Here is an 18,527-nt window from a genome sequence, read left to right as displayed (position 1 = left end):
ATTCATGGAAAGAAAACCACCAAGAAACCCAAAATCTACAATTCTATCAACAATTAACATATTATGTGCCCTTCTAGTTTTATATATATATATATAACATGCTGTATACACGTATATTGGTGCTAAGTCGCTTCAGTCGTGTCCGACTCTTTGACCCTATGGACCATAGCCACCAGGCTCCTCTGTCCGTGGGATTCTCCAGGCAAGAATACTGGAGTGGGTTGCCATTTCCTCCTCCAGGGGATCTTCCTGACCCAGGGTTCAAACCTGCATCTCTTGCATCTCCTGCACTGGCAGGCAGATTCTTTACCACTAGCACCACTTGGGAAATGCAACACATATATATGTGATTAATAAATAAAATATATGTGTGTATATTTCCTTAATTAACCTGAGATGAGATTCTCATAAGATAAAATTAACAATTCAATGGCACTTAGTACATTCACAGTGTTGTGCAACACCACCACTAGTTCCAAACATTTTCATCACCCCAGAAGGAAATCCTGTACCATCAATTCCCACCACCCCCTTGACTCTTGGCAAAAACCAATCTGCATTGTCTCCATGGATTTACCTATTGTGGGTATTTCATATAAATGAAACTGTACAATATGTGACCTTTTGTGTCTACTTTCTTTCACTGAGCATTGCTTCTCAAGGTTCATCCACATAGTGGTATGTATCAGTATTTCATTCCTTTTTGTGGCTGAATAATATTCCATTGGCAGTATATATCACAATTCATTTATTCATCCATTGATGGACACTTGACCAGTGCTCCTATGAACATGCATGTTCATGTATTGTTTTGAATACCTATTTTCAGTTCTCTGTGTACATATGTAAGAGTGGAATTACTGGATCACGTGATAATTCTATGTTTAATCTTTTGAGGGGCCATGATGGCTAAGATGAGTCTTCTACAGCAGCTGAACCATTTTACATTCCCTCTAGCAATGGATGAGCATTCTAACTTCTCCACAACCTCACCAACACTTCCTATTTTCCATATATATCTATGATAGCCATCCTACTGGGTGTATCTCCTTGTGGTATTGATTTGTATTACCCTAATGACTAATGATTCAGTTCAGTTCAGTTCAGTCGCTCAGTCGTGTCTGACTCTTTGCGACCCCATGAATCATAGCACGCCAGGCCTCCCTGTCCATCACCAACTCCCGGAGTTCACTCAGACTCACGTCCATCGAGTCAGTGATGCCATCCAGCCATCTCATCCTCTGTCGTTCCCTCTCCTCCTGCCCCCAATCCTTCCCAGCATCAGAGTCTTTTCCAATGAGTCAACTCTTCGCATGAGGTGGCCAAAGTACTGGAGCTTCAGCTGTGGCATCATTCCCTCCAAAGAAATCCCAGGGCTGATCTCCTTCACAATGGACTGGTTGGATCTCCTTGCAGTCCAAGGGACTCTCAAGAGTCTTCTCCAACACCACAGTTCAAAAGCATCAATTCTTCGGTGCTCAGCCTTCTTCACAGTCCAACTCTCACATCCATACATGACCACAGGGAAAACCATAGCCTTGACTAGACAGACCTTTGTTGGCAAAGTAATGTCTCTGCTTTTGAATATGCTGTCTAGGTTGGTCATAAATTTACTAAGCATCTTTTCATGTGCTTATTGGCCATTTGCATACCTTCTTGGGAGAACTAATTTAAGTCCTTTGCCAATTTCTTAAAAGATGACTTAGTTTTTGGTTGCCCTGGGTCTTTGTTGCTGTGCTCTCTAGTTGCAGAGTGGGGACTCCTCTTCACTGTGGTGCACGGGCTTCTCATTGCCATGGCTTCTCCTGTTGCAGAGCACAGGCTCAGTAGTTGTGGCCACACAGACTTAGCTGCTCCGCAGAATGTGAAATCTTCCTGAACCAGGGATCGAACCTACGTCCCCTGCATTGGCAGGTGGATGCTTACCCGCTGTACTACCAGGGAAGTCCGCCTTGCCCATTTTCAAATTGGGTTGTTTTGAGTTGTTTATATATATTTGTTTTACCAAAAAATGGTAACATATTTAGAAACATTCTATTTGAAAATGACTTTTACTGAAAACAATCTTTCTTACACTAACTTTGTCATCATATATTCTTATTGTGCTCTGCATTGCATCATTTCTACTGCCTCCATGGTTTTCCACTGAGTAAATGTAAAATATCATACATTCTGTGCCAAATGTATTTTAAATCGATGTTGCTGGAGGACTTCCCTGATGGGGTCCAGTGGCCAAGACCCCGAGCTCCCAATGCAGGGGGCCCAGCTTCAATCCCTGATCAGGGAACTAGATCCTATATACCACAACTAAAGGCTGAAGATTTCATGTGCCACAACTAAGGCCTGGCACAGCCAAATAAATTAATTTTTTAAAATACCATAAATTATCTAGTCAATCCCATCTTATTGGACATTTGTGTGGTTTCTGATTTTTTAGTTAGTTTTATTGAAGTACAGTTGATTTACAATGTTGTATTAATTTCTGCTGTGCAGCAAAGTGATGAATACATACATATACCTTCTTTTTCATTTTCTTTTCCATTATGGTTTGTCACACGATACTGAATAAAGTTCCCTGTGTTTCCCTTCTATAGGAAGGACCTTGTTTATTGATTTTTTAAGTATTTTGAATAAGGCTAAGATGACTCGTTTTTTCTTATACCCACACTTTTGTGTCCATGATTATTTTGTTAGGTTATACATATTCCTCAAAGTTAAATGGATGAATTTGAAGTCAGTTTTTGAATGAAGTGAAACGATTAATTTGGTTTTACCAAGCTGCCTTGAGCAAGTTTGCACCCAAATGTAATAACTTTTTAAAAGGCTATTGAGACAATTTTACATATAAGAGATACGTAGGTTCACGATTTCTAAGATTCTATAAAGCAGTGGGGGAAACTGTGAAAGGGGTAAGCCTTCAAAAGCAAGCAGATTAAAAGCCTGAAAAACCTGGAGAGCTGTTGGGTTGAAATGTCCATTCCCCTTTATGCTTCTGTTATTTTACTACTTTTCAGGTTGAAGATTAACAGAAAGCACTTTTATATTCAAGTAATTGCAGCACTGCAAAAAGAGAACGTGTGGATCAATTGGAATGGGTGAAAAAACTTTGAAATTTTTGCAAAACCATTAGAGCTTCTTGCTTTTCGTTTCATTGGATCTAATTGTATTCTTCATAATAATCTACATGATTTCCAAAACTTACTAGTCATTTGTATCAGAATTATTTTCTTTAAATACATTTAACTGTGTTTTCACATGTGATTTAACACTGAGACACAGGTCAACAATTCTTCTAGGGAGTACATGTCTTATCAAATAGTGGTCAACAGGTCAACATAAAATTGGATTAATTATTTTTTAAAAAATTATCTTTTAGTCAGTCCCATAGGAATTTATTTCATACATTGATAAGTATTGGATTTTATACTATATGGATCAAACCTGAAAAGTAATATAAATTTTTCCCTTCTTTTTAAGAACCAAAACTTTAGAGATCAACATTGTAAAACTTTATATCATGAATTTATATATACTGAGTTTCTACAGATAATTATAATGAACCATTAGAAGTAATATTGATTTTATTTTTAAAAATTAGGTAAGAGATATGTTATTGTAAATCTAATATTTGAAGGGTTTTTTTTTTAATGTTAAGGTCTTGAGAATTTTTAAAGAATAACAATTAAGAATCAAACTGACTTGGAAAAAACAACAGAGATATAGTTTTATTATTATTGTTTTTTTTGCTATGTCTTCATTTTAAGGCCCAATAAAATTTTTTCTCACCTTTAAAACCAAGGAGTCTTAGTAGGCAATTATTAATAATCATAAAAATGGGACTTCCTTGATGGTCCAGTGGTTGGGACTCTGTGCTCCCTGTGCAGGGAACACAAGTTCAGTTCTTGATCGGGGAACCAAGATGCCACGTCTCGTGATGCAGCCAAAAATAATAATAATAATAACAAAGTTTAAAACATCATTAAAAACATTTCTCTTTTGTTTTACTATAAATATATTTTCTAAATGGGAACATTATTTAGAAACCGCTAGTACAAATAGAAGTTAACCTCAAAATATATCTTTATTAGCTTTCATGCCTCTATCATCAAGTAGGATGAAAGGATAACCCACAAGATGAATAAATGCTGATGACAGAGTTTAATATGTGCTTTAGTTCTTTTTATGTAAAGCTGTAAACCAAGAGGAAAGCATGCGATAAATAAGTGGACTTGCCCGGGAGCTTGGGATAGTGTTCGGGAGTCTGATGCTGTTTCAGTGACTTGTTGGTGGCAAGTTAGCAGACAACACTTGGGCCAAGGGTGGCAGCCTGCATGGTAGCAGGGTAACCAGCCGAAAACTTAAACAGGAGCTCCTGTTAATGGGTATGGAGGGCCTATACCCTCCATAGTTCTAGGGAACTTTGCTTACAACCATTGACACTGCCTTGTTGAGGGACCTGCTGAGCACCCAGTCAAAGCACCTTCTTTGCAATGAAATAGCCTCTTTGGAGCCACATTCCAGGGAAAGGAAATCTGGAAACTTTTTTCCTAGAGATAGGCAGGTTTTTGTGATTGCACTGCAATCTGCTTACAAGGAATAGCTATTACTAATTTTTGGAAACACAGAACTGTTATTCTCCTCCCAAAGGTTTGGGGATGCAGGTCTCCATAAAGTTTCTGGTTTCTTTTAAATCCAGGGAGGGAGTCAGGTAAGTAATGGAAATTGTCAGATGACAGTCATCTTCTTACATCTACACTAGATTCTTTCCCAGGATCCAATTTTAGCTAAAAACAAAATAAAACCCATCTGGTATCACTTTAGAGAGTTAAGAGAAGAAAGCCTGAGAAAGATTTTTAAGGAATAAACTCACAAAATGTATTCATGATAAAGCTGATCAAAATTAGGTTTGAAATCTAAGTTTTCAATTAAAAAAAAAAAAGAAATCTAAGTTTTCATCCAGTATAAAGAGGTCTTTCAATTTTTTTATACAAGAATTTTAAAAGAAATTTTATTCATTGAAATGCGGCTGCTACAAGTATAAGATACTGTACCATTCAACATATGATTTTACTGTGTGTAGGTGGCCCACTACCTAATTAGTTAGCATGACTTCTAACATAAGATAAAATGATAAAAATAGGGCAGACACTCAAATGTCCTTTACTTGAGAAAGAGTCCAAGGTATGGAAGAGCCCCTTGGGGATCTGTAAAATTTGTGATGAGATATCCCAAGTCTCTTCTTTCCTCCCAGGTGGACTCTGCCTATCCCATTACTTCCTTCCTCTCCTGACCCAAATCTCCAGTGAAACAGGGTACCTGTGGCCCCTGGAGGGGGCTACTCAGGACCTCCAACACCTCTAGGGTTAGTGCACATCCCCAGTGGGACTATAGCAGCCTCCCCCCAAATCTGCCGGCAGGGGTGCTGGGTTCCAGTTCCCTATGTCTATGTCTAAGACACGTGACCTTAAAGCCAAGTTCTTTTGCACAAGATTTCTATTTTCCATTTAAAAGAGAGGCAGTCAGAATGCAACCCAAATTAAACAACTGTTTGTCACTCCGTTCAAACGACGGGGTGATGGTTTTCCACTAGGGGCTGTCAGTCCTAGGAGGGTGGGGGATGCTCCTTTGACTGCTGGATCACATGCGTGATCTTCAACAAGTGCTTTGGGAGTGAATTCATTTTCTCCCCTGTGGCAAACTACAAATTCTAACATCTGGGTTTTAATACCAAATAGGATACAATTTCTAGAAATTTAGGTTGACATACCCTACCTCCCAGTTGCCTAGAGGGATCTGGGATAAAGCTTGCAAAAAAATGGGGACATTTCACTATAAGTATAAAAAATAAGTTATGAACTCTGAGACCTTGAGAAGAATGGACACTAATTTCTCAACTGCATAAAGTAATTGTCACACTATCTCCAGATGTGGATACCATTATCAGATAGAACCATCACTTTCAACAAGTTTTTTCTCGCTAATTTTCTTGAGTATCAAATATTTAGGTTTAAAGAACATTCGCTTTTAGAGTTAAGACTCCTTGGGTTCCATTAATACATAAAGGCAATTTCATTAATGTCATTAAATCTTCTTTTATGGGCAGGAATTCTTATTAAATACAACAGACTATGTTGGAGCTGTCACAAAGTCAAATCTGTGCAATGAATTGAACTGTGTCTGTCTCAAATGTATTTTAACCAAGTTTTAGGGCGGAAATCCTCCTCTAAATGATTGTGCTTAAATTATATTATTGTTGCTCTCTAGTTACCCTATAATTTAACCTTCTTTAAATGACATAGATTACATTAAATAAATACTGACAAGTGGTATACATCACATAAAGACTCTAAAGACCACTAACATTTAGCAGTGGGTTGGAAAATATATATAAAGCCAGGGAGAATGAACTTCCTTACCCCCCAAATCAATCCAGTTTCTCTCTATAGGTTGATGACAACACCTCCTCCGAACGGAAAGGTGAGAAATCCGGCTCGTTGATGGTTCAGCAGGCCGCCTCTCTTTCCGGATCCCTTCATTCTTACAAAGGAGCCAGGCACCCCTCCTTGGCCCTGGAGACAGGCGATCAGCGGAACAGACAGGCGTCTTCCACAGGACTTTCTAGGAGCCTGCACGTTTCTGGAAGAGGCCAACAATGAACAAGTAAACAAACACGTAAGAAAGAGCACTTTGGATGCTGCTCAGGATATGCTGATAAAGGTGAGTGATGGAAGTGGGAGAACAGGGCGGGGGCGGGGGCGGGGGGTGGGAACCGTCTGGAAAGGCCTCCCTGGGGCGTTGCAGCGGGAAGTTCGTTCATTTTCCAGCTGGGGTGGTCACCCACCTGCTAACCCTCATTCTGGGGCTCTGACGAGGCGTGGGGGCGGCTGAGGCTCAGGACTCCCCCGGGCAGCCCCAGCAGAAGCCCCTGCGGACCCTGCAGGTCGCTATTTCCGAACTGCCTGCCCCCCTCCTCCTGATCCAGGAAGGCCCCGCCTGGCCTCCCGCTTCCCAGTCGCCCTGGGGAGCGGCCTGGTCTCGGCTCTCAGGATGTGGAGGCTGCAAATAGCTCGGCAGCTGCGGCCGGGAGCCGCCGGGAAGCACGCCAGCCGCCGCCACGCGGGCCAGGAGCCGCCGCGCGGAGCGCCCAGCGCCCACCGAGGCCGCCTTGCCGGCGCGGAGCCCCCCGCACAGTGCGCCCCGGGGCTGTGGAGGAGCCCGATCGCTGCCCGCCTCCACGACGGCCAGCACCAGGGATCCCCTGTTCTGCACGAGGTGAGGGGGGACGGGCCCCCCCTCTGCGCAGAGCTGACTCCACCCCTCGAGGGTCTCGGTGCCTGGCCTGACCCCAGAGAGTCGTTCAGTCTTTTGACATCATCGCCTTAAAATAATTTTTCCCTTGATTTTCCTGCTAGTGACAAGACTCACATTCTCCTTTGGCCACACTCCTAAAACGAAAACCTGTCTTATTTAGACAGCACCATTGCCAGTACCTTTTTATATCTTTTTTTGTTTGTTTTTTTGACCGCGCGTCTTGCAAGATTTTAGTTCCCCGACCAAGGATCGAACGCATGGCGGGAGTGAGAGCGCCGGGTCCTACTAACCACTGGACTTCCAGGGGATTCCCGCAAGTTCAGTCCTTTAAGAAGGACGCCTAAAAGGAAATTTAAACGGACCCCTTGCTCTGCCCACAAGCAGTCGAAACAGGGATGGGTCCTGGTCGCCTCCAGCCCCGGGCTCTTCTCCCACAAAGGAGAGTGGGAGGTGACACTGGGGGCGCAGAGCGTTGTTGGAGCCCAGGGTCCTCCCGCTTCTCGAAGGTGGGTATAGTTGGCAGCACTGGGCTGCCAGGACCCAGCCTTCCAAGGGTCAGGTCGCTTCCCCCCAGCCCCTCCCTGGTGCCTGCTGCCAGAAGAACTTCCGGTCTCTTCCAAGGTCAAGTTCAAGTTGCTCTGGAGTGGCAGGTCCCCACCCAGTAAGCCTGGGGGCTGCAGGCAGAGCGCGAACCCCACCCAGACGTTGCTGGGGGTGGGCGGGTCCTTGGAAGGAGACAAACTGTTTGCTCTCCTGAGGTAAGTGGGCGGAAGAAAAAAAAATGCTGAGATTGGCCCAGATTCTGCTCTGATGATTGGCCTTGGTCCTGGGGGAACTTCTGGGGGTAGTTTCAGCTCCTCTCTCACCTTCTGTGTGCAAAGGATAGAGAAGACACTGAGCAGAAATGAGTGTACAGCGCCATAATTGTCACAGGAAACAGCTGCCAATGACCGTGACATTAGATTTTCATCTTTCTTTTTTTTGTTTTTCATTGTGCAACCAAAAACTGTCAACGTTTATCAGTTAAATGTTAAGATTTCAGCTGGTACTGAGTGGATATTATTTGATGTTATTTAGGAGGCCTCAAAAACAAACAAAACTCAAAAACCTTGAAACAAACCCATCCAGGTTGAAAGGTCAACAGTGAAGATTTTGTGAAATAACCAGATTTGCAGTGAATGAAAGCCCCATTATATTGTTACTCTTTTTAGATTAAAATTTAAACATGCTTTAGCAAATACATCCGTTTCCTTGACATGGAGGTTTTGTTTCAGGTTCTCTTTCTGGGGCCTGAGAGAGCTTTAAGTCTGCTAGAAACTCCCCTGAGAGGAGCTCTAAGGTGGAATATTAACTCCCCTGCCTATTATATGCATAAAGTCAGGCTACCTCCCTCCCCAGGGGCATCAAAAATTGCTTTTGTGCACTGTTTGGAAAGGCCTTTCCATCCAGAAACAAAAGGGAAAAACACAACAAAATCCCAAAGCAATGCCCGCAAAGAAATAATGGGAAGTTCAAAGACCTACAGAGCTCAGAGTTTCAAGTCAACGGTTTTCAAAAATCATTCAAGTCCAGGCTTTGAACTCACACTGCTTTGTGCCAGCCCTCACCTGACAGCCGGCTAGATGTGTATCTTTTGGCAAGTATTTAACCTCCTGTGCCTCAATTTCTCCATCTGCAAAATGGGTAAAATAATCAGCTTCATAAGGCTTCTCAGTCACATGTGAAAATTTAATAAAATAATCCATGTAAAATCCAGCACAATGTTTGGCACTTGGTGAGAACTCAGTAAATAGCAAGCTATTTTTACATAACAAAACAAATTCTATAATAAATGATTGCTTATTAATATAATTACTGTATGTTACTACAAAGTTTTTTCTCCTCCAACTTGGGCTTTCAGTTTAATCTAAAACATATTATGGTGGCTTCACCCCTAATTATTTGAACTTGATGCCAGTGGTTCCCCATCACCTGGAGAACTTACAAAGGGACTGGATGCGTGAGTCAGGAGCATCACAAGGATTCTGATTTAACAGTCTGTGGTGTGGCCTGGGCTTTGGACATTTTGAAAGCTCCCCAGGTGATTCTAATGTAGAATCAGCCAAGTTTGGAAACTAGTGCTTTTTGGTGTTGTCTCAATCAAAAAGGCAAACAGATGTCTATAGTTTAAATCAAATTAAAGCAGTCTGTATTCTGAGCTACTAATCTGACTTATTTTGCTGCATTAGCCATTCAAATCAGCCAATCCTCTGACATTTTCACTGACTTTATAAGTTTTGGCTGATTTGACCAATTAATTCGGTTAAAAAGTTTGATTCATTAAAATCACATGGCCACAGCCTCAAGTAAATTGAATTTATTGGAAATCAGCTAGGATTGTGTATGTATTTGGAAGTTTTTAGGTTACACATTACCATAAAAGTCCACAATATTTAATTCCTCTCTGTACATTTAGTAAGAATCTGGATATTAAATTAAATGCTGATAGTTTTGAATTGATTTGACCAATTCATTTAGTTAAAAAAAAAATTGATTTCTCAAAGTCCTATAACTACAGGTTAAAGAAATTGAATTTGTTGGGGACCAACTAGGATTTTAAGTGTAATGGTGAGTATACACTATTATGGAAGTACACGTTATTGAATTCCATCCTGCACATTTGCTAACCCACCGGATGTTAAATCAAAATGCTGAGAGTTGGAATGAGGTTAATATTGTCTCGTCCCTTTGATCTCATCTCGGGGACTTTGGATGGCATGCAGGTTGCTATCAGATTTGACACCACTGTCTGTGTATTATTAACCTCTTTAAAAAATTAATGAGCATGTTGGTCCACTTAGCACTCGGGTCACAGTGATCCCTCAGAGAAACCATGAGTGAGGTGGCACTCACAGCCTCTATCAGCTTGCTTTCTATCAACATTCTCCATTAGAGGCACACAATACCAGGTTAGAAAAAGCCCCTGAATCTTGTCTTCCAGAAGTTCTGGATCTGGTCATGGACGCAAGGCATCACAAGCTACTTTTTTTTTTCTTTTGAGGGGGGCTGCGCTGTGTGGCCTTCAGGATCTTCGTTCCCCGACTAGGGATTGAACCGAGGCCCCACAGTGAAAGCACTGGGTCCGAACCACTGGACCACCAGGGATCTCCTATCACAAGCTACTTTAACTGGCTGGGTACAGCAGACCTTCCTGGGATGTATCCATAATTGGACAAAACAGAATTCAGCCACCACTTGTCTCCAGGTGTTTATGTTTAAAATATACAACAGTTGTCAAATTGAAAACCAGGCAATTTTGCATGGGTGGGCTACTTCCCTCACTGCCATACTAATTATTTGTTTATTGGGGTATTTATTTGTAAAGGGCAAAGAAACAACATCATTAGAAAATAGAGGGCACAGAACAGTATTTTTAAATTTCCCTTCTGATAATTTTATGAAAAAATGAATTTTGGCTAAAGATTGGGGAAAAAAAGATTGGGGAAAAATATTAGCTGATAATCGTCTCAAGGGTAAGAAGGGAATGAATATTTAATAAGTGCCTATTCTATCCTGGGCTCTTTCTGTGTATAATGTCCTTTCTTTAATCTTTACAATCACTTCTCAGAATAGAATCAGTTTACAAATAGGGTAGTTGAGGTTCAGAGAGGTTAGGTAACTTACCCAAGGCTACACAGCATAAAGTCATATAAGTGGGATTTGACCCCGTCAGTCTGCCCCAGACCCTGTACACTGTTCACTACATGTCACAGTGGTTAACTGTCTTGGTTTGCCCAGAACAAGGGGCTCAGTTTGAAAACCAAGACAATTCCCAGAAAACCAGGGCAAGTGGGTTACTATCCTTGGTAACTGGAGGTTACTGCTCCCTTAGCCAGCCAACCAGATTCCAGGCCCCAGGTCTACCCCTGGTAAGAAGGAAGGGAAGTCTGAATCCCTCACTTATTTCAGAAAGTAATCTATCCAACCCTAGTACACTCCCACTGGAGAAAGCAAGTTAATGGTGCTTCTGATCAAATGACTATATCCTTAAATCATGCAGGTCAAGCACCTGCAAACTTTTCCCCTGAAAGGCCATTTTTCAGTCTGTGGATCACAGGGTCTCTGTCACAACTACTCAGCCAGGTCCTTATGGTGGGAAGCAGCCGTGGACAATAGGAAAATGAAGGGGTGCGCTGTGTTCCAATCAGAGTGGAGAGGTGGGATGGATTGGGCCCATGGAGAGTCTGCCAAACCCTGATGTAGATTATTAATAAGGAATCTTTTGAGGACTTCCCTGGTGATCTGGTGGCTAAGACTCCAGGTTCCCAATGAGGGGGCCCTTGATCCCTGGTCAAGGAACTAGATCCCACATGCTACAACTAAGACCCAATGCAGTCAGATAAATAATAAAGAAATAATAATAAAGAAAATTTTTAAAAAAATCATTTGCATAGATAATTCAATCTGAAGAAGAATTATTTCTGGAAGTTACTTTAATTAGGGGGTAGGGCCAGTGGGCCATTGGGAGCTGTCTTTTGGACTAACCTATTCTAGTGGAGGTGATGGAATTCCAGTGGAGCTATTTCAAATCCTGAAAGATGATGCTGTGAAAGTGCTGCACTCAATATGCCAGCAAATTTGGAAAACTCAGCAGTGGCCACAGGACTGGAAAAGGTCAGTTTTCATTCCAATCCCAAAGAAAGGCAATGCCAAAGAATGCTCAAACTACCACACAATTGCACTCATCTCACCTGCTAGTAAAGTAATGCTCAAAATTCTCCAAGCCAGGCTTCAGCAATATGTGAACCATGAACTTTGATGTTCAAGCTGGTTTTAGGAAAGACAGAGGAACCAGAGACCAAATTGCCAACATCTGCTGGATCATCGAAAAAGCAAGAGAGTTCCAGAAAAACATCTATTTCTGCTTTATTGACTATGCCAAAGCCTTTGACTGTGTGGATCACAATAAACTGTGGAAAATTCTGAAAGAGATAGGAATATCAGACCACCTGACCTGCCTCTTGAGAAATCTGTATGCAGGTCAGGAAGCAACAGTTAGAACTGGGCATGGAACAACAGACTGGTTCCAAATAGGAAAAGGAATACGTCAAGGCTGTATATTGTCACCCTGCTTATTTAACTTATATACAGAGTACATCATGAGAAACGCTGGGCTGGAGGAAGCACAAGCTGGAATCAAGATTGCTGGGAGAAATATCAATAACCTCAAATATGCAGATGACACCCCCCTAATGGCAGAAAGTGAAGAGGAACTAAAGAGCCTGTTAATGAAAGTGAAAGAGGAGAGTGAAAAAGTTGGCTTAAAGCTCAACATTCAGAAAACGAAGATCATGGCATCTGGTCCCATCACTTCATGGGAAATAGATGGGGAAACAGTGGAAACAGTGTCAGACTTCATTTTTGGGGGCTCTAAAATCACTGCAGATGGTGATTGCAGCTATTAAATTAAAAGACGCTTACTCCTTGGAAGAAAAGTTATGACCAACCTAGATAGCATATTAAAAAGCAGAGATATTACTTTGCCAACAAAGGTCCGTCTAGTCAAGGCTATGGTTTTTCCTGTGGTCATGTATGGATGTGAGAGTTGGACTGTGAAGAAAGCTGAGTGCCGAAGAATTGATGCTTTTGAACTGTGGTGTTGGAGAAGACTCTCGCGGGTCACTTGGACTGCAAGGAGATCCAACCAGTCCATCCTAAAGGAGACCAGTCCTGAGTGTTCATTGGAAGAACTGATCCTGAAGCTGAAACTCCAGTACTTTGGCCACCTCATGCAAAGAGTTGACTCATTGGAAAAGCCCCTGATGCTGGGAGGGATTGGGGGCAGGAGGAGAAGGGGATGACAAAGGATGAGATGGCTGGATGGCATCACCGACTCGATGCACATGAGTTTGGGTGAACTCCGGGAGTTGGTGATGGACAGGGAGGCCTGGCGTGCTGCGATTCATGGGGTTGCAAAGAGTCGGACACGACTGAGCGACTGAACTGAACTGAACTGATTCATCAGTTAGTCGTGCCTCCTCTTTTGGCTTATAGAATCAGGCTTTTCTAATCCTACTCATAGATCGCACTGTGTGTGGGTGTGTGAAGGCGGAGGTATGGTATCTCCCATCGCAAATTTATATCCCCTTCCTTGTCTGTTGGGAAATATTAGGCACATTCATATCCCCACTGTCTTTTCAGCTTCTTCTATTTCCAAACATCATTTAGAGAGCAATTCCTATTGCACTCTACAAAATCTTAAGAAATATTCATTTGCTTCAATACAGCATTTTCTTTATTGCGTGCTGGGAAAATATTGCTAGCTTTTTCTATGCTAGAAAGCAATGTCACTTTAGCACTGAGCAGCCTCTGCCATTCCAATATTCATTCACGTATGCCTTCATCCACTCACTGGGTGCTCATTCCCCTTTCAAGGGGGATGGAGAGGGGCCTCTCAAGACCTCATGCCCCCATCGCAGATATGCCCCCCACTGGAGAAGGTGCGAACCGGCATAGTCAGACACAAAAGGAACAACACACGTGGCTTAAGGACACGGGTGTGGTGGGGGGAGGAAATGCAAATTTTCCGGGTGGGGGAAATAGCAATTGGTAAGACTTGGGCTCAGGGTTTATTTATAAGCCAAGCACTGAGGGAGATAATAAATAGATTAGCTCAGGAATAGAAGAGGTGCTCAGCCTTTGGAGACAGCGAAGGGTCAGGCTGAGGGCACAGTTGCTAAAGCAAGCAGAAGCCACTGTATATTCTGAACAGGGGGTGGGCAGTGATCAAAATGGCCATGCAGGCAGGGTGTCCTGCTGGTGGTCAGGGAAGGTAGAACTGGGAGGCTGAGTCAGAGTGGTAGTTGAAATGGACAGTAAGGGACAGAGTCCAAAAAATTCCCCAGGCATCAGGAGATGACATTAGTGTCACTAATTTCAGAAAACATTTTCGGAAATTCTGAGAGGTGATGCTCATTTATGAAGATGGCTGAAAAAACGGAAAAACTTCAGGTATTTTCATATTCCTTGAATCAAGATGGACTTCCCTTGTGGCTCAGCTGGTAAGGAATCCACCTGCAATGTGGGAGACCTGGGTTCAATTCCTGGGTTGGGAAGACCCCCCTGGAGAAGGAAAAGGCTACCCAGACCAGTGTTCTGGCCTAGAAAATTCGCAGGACTGTATAGTCCATGGGGCCGCAAAGAGTCATACATGACGGAGCAACTTTCACTTTCTTTGAATCAAGATGTTCTCTGGGCGAGCAGGTGAGAAATCAGGGTTACCTGTGCAGATTTTATGTGGAACGCCTATAGAAGTGATAGCTGAACCAGGCAACGAATCTCCTATGCTCTTTTTGCTGATTCATTTGCCTAATGATTTCTGCCTAAACTCTTTTTTGTTTGGCTGAAAAGAAACATATTAGAACTTGTGTCTCTTCTGACTTACTCTGGCTGCCCAATGGCCTAACTCCCAGACAACATCCACATCGGACACGTCTCTACTAGCCATAGTTTTGTGTGTTTTTTTTGTAAACGTATCTTTAAAAAAAAAAATTGTATTACTTTAAAAAATTTTCTTGGCTGCACCAAGAAGCATGTGGGATATTAATTCCCTAACCAGGGATTGAACCTGTGGCCCTCACACAGGAAGCACAGTGTTAACCACTAAACCACCAGGGAAGCCTCTCTACTAACCATACATTTTGAGTTAACCTATAAACTGCCCAATTTACCAGCTCCAGGCAAGGTGGAGTTCTTACCACTGATTTTCATTACTGCAGGGCTTTGCTGAGTCCTGGCAGTCCTTCCCGCACTACAGCAGTCGCTGAATTTGTGATGGGTAAGGCTGCACTGATTCCTAAAATGTTGATGTTCACTTTTGCCATCTCCTGTTTGACCACTTCCAGTTAACCTTGATTCATGGACCTAACATTCCAGGCTCCTATGCAATATTGCTCTTTACAGCATCGGACTTTACTTCCATCACCAAGTCTCATCCACAACTGGGTGTTGGTTTTGCTTTGGCTCCATCTCTTCCTTCTTTTTGAAGTCATTTCTCCACTGATCTCCAGGAGCATATTGGGCACCTACCGACCTAGGGAGTTCATCTTTCCTAGGTCCTATCTTTTTGCCTTTTCATGCTATTCATTGGGTTCTCAAGGCAAGAATATGGAAGTGGTTTGCCATTCCCTTCTCTAGGGGACCACGTTTTGTCAGAAGGATGAGACAGAGGACGAGATGGTTGGATGGCATCACTGACTCGATGGACATGAGTTTGAGTAAGCTCTGGGAGTTGGTGATGGACAGGGAAGCCTGGCGTGCTGCAGTCCATGGGGTCATGGAGAGTCGGACACAACCGGGCGACTGAACTGAACTGAAGCTTGCACTTGATTTAGGAGAACTGAATCATGCTGTGTATAACTCTCAAAGTGAATCATTTGAAGAAGACGTTACAACAGTTGGGCTTCCCAGGTGGTGCTGATGGTAAAGAACCCGCCTGCCAATGCAGGAGACATAAGAGTTTGACCCCTGGGTCAGGAAGATCCCCTGGAGGAGGGCACAGCCACCAACTCCAGTATTCTTGCCTGGAGAATCTCATGGACAGAAGAGCCTGGTGGGCTACAGTCCATGGGATCGCAAAAGAGTGGGATACTACTGAAGCAACTTAGCATGCATGAGTGCACGACAGTTAAGAATACATCAATACATGATAGATAAATATTTAATAATGCATGCAGGAAATGAGGCAGTCTTTTGGTTTGATGATAAAATCAACTATTCACCTGAAAACATTTCATAATTGTTTAATTTACCAATTTAACCCCTTGATTTCAATTTCCTAACTATATACTTGTAAGGAAGGCATTAATATTGAAGGTTATTATGATGTCCAGGAGAGGAGACTACTATAATAAATAATGTAGCTTCTTTATGCTTCAGTTGCTTTCCTAAATTACTTATGAAACGGCAACAACTACTACTGCTGCTATTGGGAAAGTGGACATTATCCATTTCTTATTTAACAATGTAGTCATTAAAAGAGAGAGATACTTGGAGTGAGAAACTCATTACTGGATTAAATGCAGATTCTGGTATCTTGAGAAGCTATGTGTTTGGTTTGGCTGAAGGAACTCAAAAGCCACCAAGCAAGAGAATGACATTTGTTGTAGCCAGAGTAAACAATTTTTATTTCTGTTTTCCATATGCAAGCATATGAGTAGAACATGGCACATTTTATATTTGTACATTTTGGGGAAACATGTAGAATTATAATCATCATAATATGAAACATGTCCCTTATGCTGCTGAATGTTTCATCACTGCTTGGGTGATCTGCATGGACAGGCAGAAAGGAAAATAGTGATCCCATGAAGTTTCGGTCCTAGTATGGATTGTGTATGATCCAGCCAGAAAGACCCACACCAGAATTGTCTCAGATCTGTAAAAATTTATTTTATAATCTGTGTCCAGAAGCTGTGATTCAAGTATCATAGTAACTTATCAAATATAACCCTTATTGCCTGGAAAATTTTCCTTGAACCTTAGTGAGATTTTTTTTTTCCTCCCGATCTCAGTAGAGATGAAAATATTTCCCACTCTCTATAAACTCCAAGATTCTCTCTCTCTCAAAGATAGTTATTTAGAGGCAGAATCGCCACCACTAGACATAAACACCATCAAATTCATGCCTGTCTAGTAAGGCTTTGCCCAAAAGTTCAGAAAAATTGGAGGCCTTTTTATGAAATATCGTTTAACTACACTCAAACAGTTATGCCTGCCAGGTGAGATGTTTGCAATAAACTTTATGAACTTCCATATTTTGAGAAATCAACTATGGGTGTTAGGACTGGAAACAGAAGACATTAATGAAAAGAAGTTATTGACAGGGTTTCCTTAGTGTCCAGTGGTTAAGAATCTGCCTTACAATGCAAGGGACACGGGTGTGATCTCTGATCCGGGAAGATCCCACGTGCTACAGAGCAACTAAGCTGGTGTGCGCCACAGCTGCTGAGCGGGCGCTCTAGAGCACGTGTGCCGCAGCTGCTGAAGGCCACGCACCCTAGGGCCTATGCTCCATGACAGGAGAAGCCACTGCAATAAGAAACCCACGCACAACTAGAGAGTAGCCCCTGCTCGCTGCAACCAGGGAAAACGTGGGTAGCAGCGAAGACCCAGCACGGCCAAAAATAAATACATAGATAGATATTATTTAAGAAGTTATTGACAATGTAAATAAGTTCTTAACAGTGTGTGGCACATAATATGTGCTCAGTAAATATAACACATACTATTATAATTTTATTATTTATAAATTTTTGGGAAAATTCACATTTAATGACAAATGGGACCATGGAGATACACAGTTATAAATGTATACACCTATTTATGTATGTAAGGGGTATATGTAAATAGAAACGTCTGACTCTTCTAATTGCCAAAAATAATCTTTGCTTGTGAATGAATTCATCACTGTTTGCTGTTTGTTCTCCTGTTGAGAGTTGAAAGGAGATGGCTGGCAGAGGTGTGAATGGCTCATTTATTTTAGTTAATCATTAACCTCGAAGCCTCACCACAATTATCCTAATCTCAGCATTGAAGCAACTTCAGTCATTGATGGACTGCCCAATCAACGAATTAAAATTGCAGAACACCCTGCCTGCTGCCCCTTTTATCACAGATGCTAGAAGGTTCCAATGAGAAGGGCTGTCAGGCATCATCCAGCATGAAGCTCTCGTTTTACAAGTGAGGACAATGCAGCTCAGAGTTGTACGGTGACTGGCCAGAGCCCACGGCCAATCCCAGAGGGGTCATCTCGAGACTGGACTATGACCTCCGCATCCAGGCTCTGGCTGGTCTCGTTATCTGTAAGGCTTTTTCTCCTACCTGCTTACACTGTGAGAAGCCATGGCACCTGGGTTTGCCTCTGTGGCCTTTCGTGCATGGTGGCCTCCTAAGCCTCTCATAGGTGGAGAAGCAGGACGACGATTCTGAGATGATGAACCGAGGACCCCCGCAGGGCTCCCCTCTGCCTCCCCTTTTCTGTTCTGCTGTAGCAGATACCCTGAAAGAGACAGGTGCCCAGGAACACACCTCATTTTAGAATTAAAAAGTCTGCTGTTTTACTTTTTGTTTTCCAAATGTATTTAAATTTTTATTTATTTATTTATTATTAGTTTTTTGGATGCACGGGCTTTCTCTAATTGCCGAGAGCAGGGGCTGCTCGCCAGTTGTAATGCGAG

The sequence above is a fragment of the Capra hircus genome, chromosome 12, assembly GCF_001704415.2.
Source record: "Capra hircus breed San Clemente chromosome 12, ASM170441v1, whole genome shotgun sequence".
Taxonomy (NCBI): Eukaryota; Metazoa; Chordata; class Mammalia; order Artiodactyla; family Bovidae; genus Capra; species Capra hircus.
Note: the sequence above shows the minus strand (reverse complement) of the source record.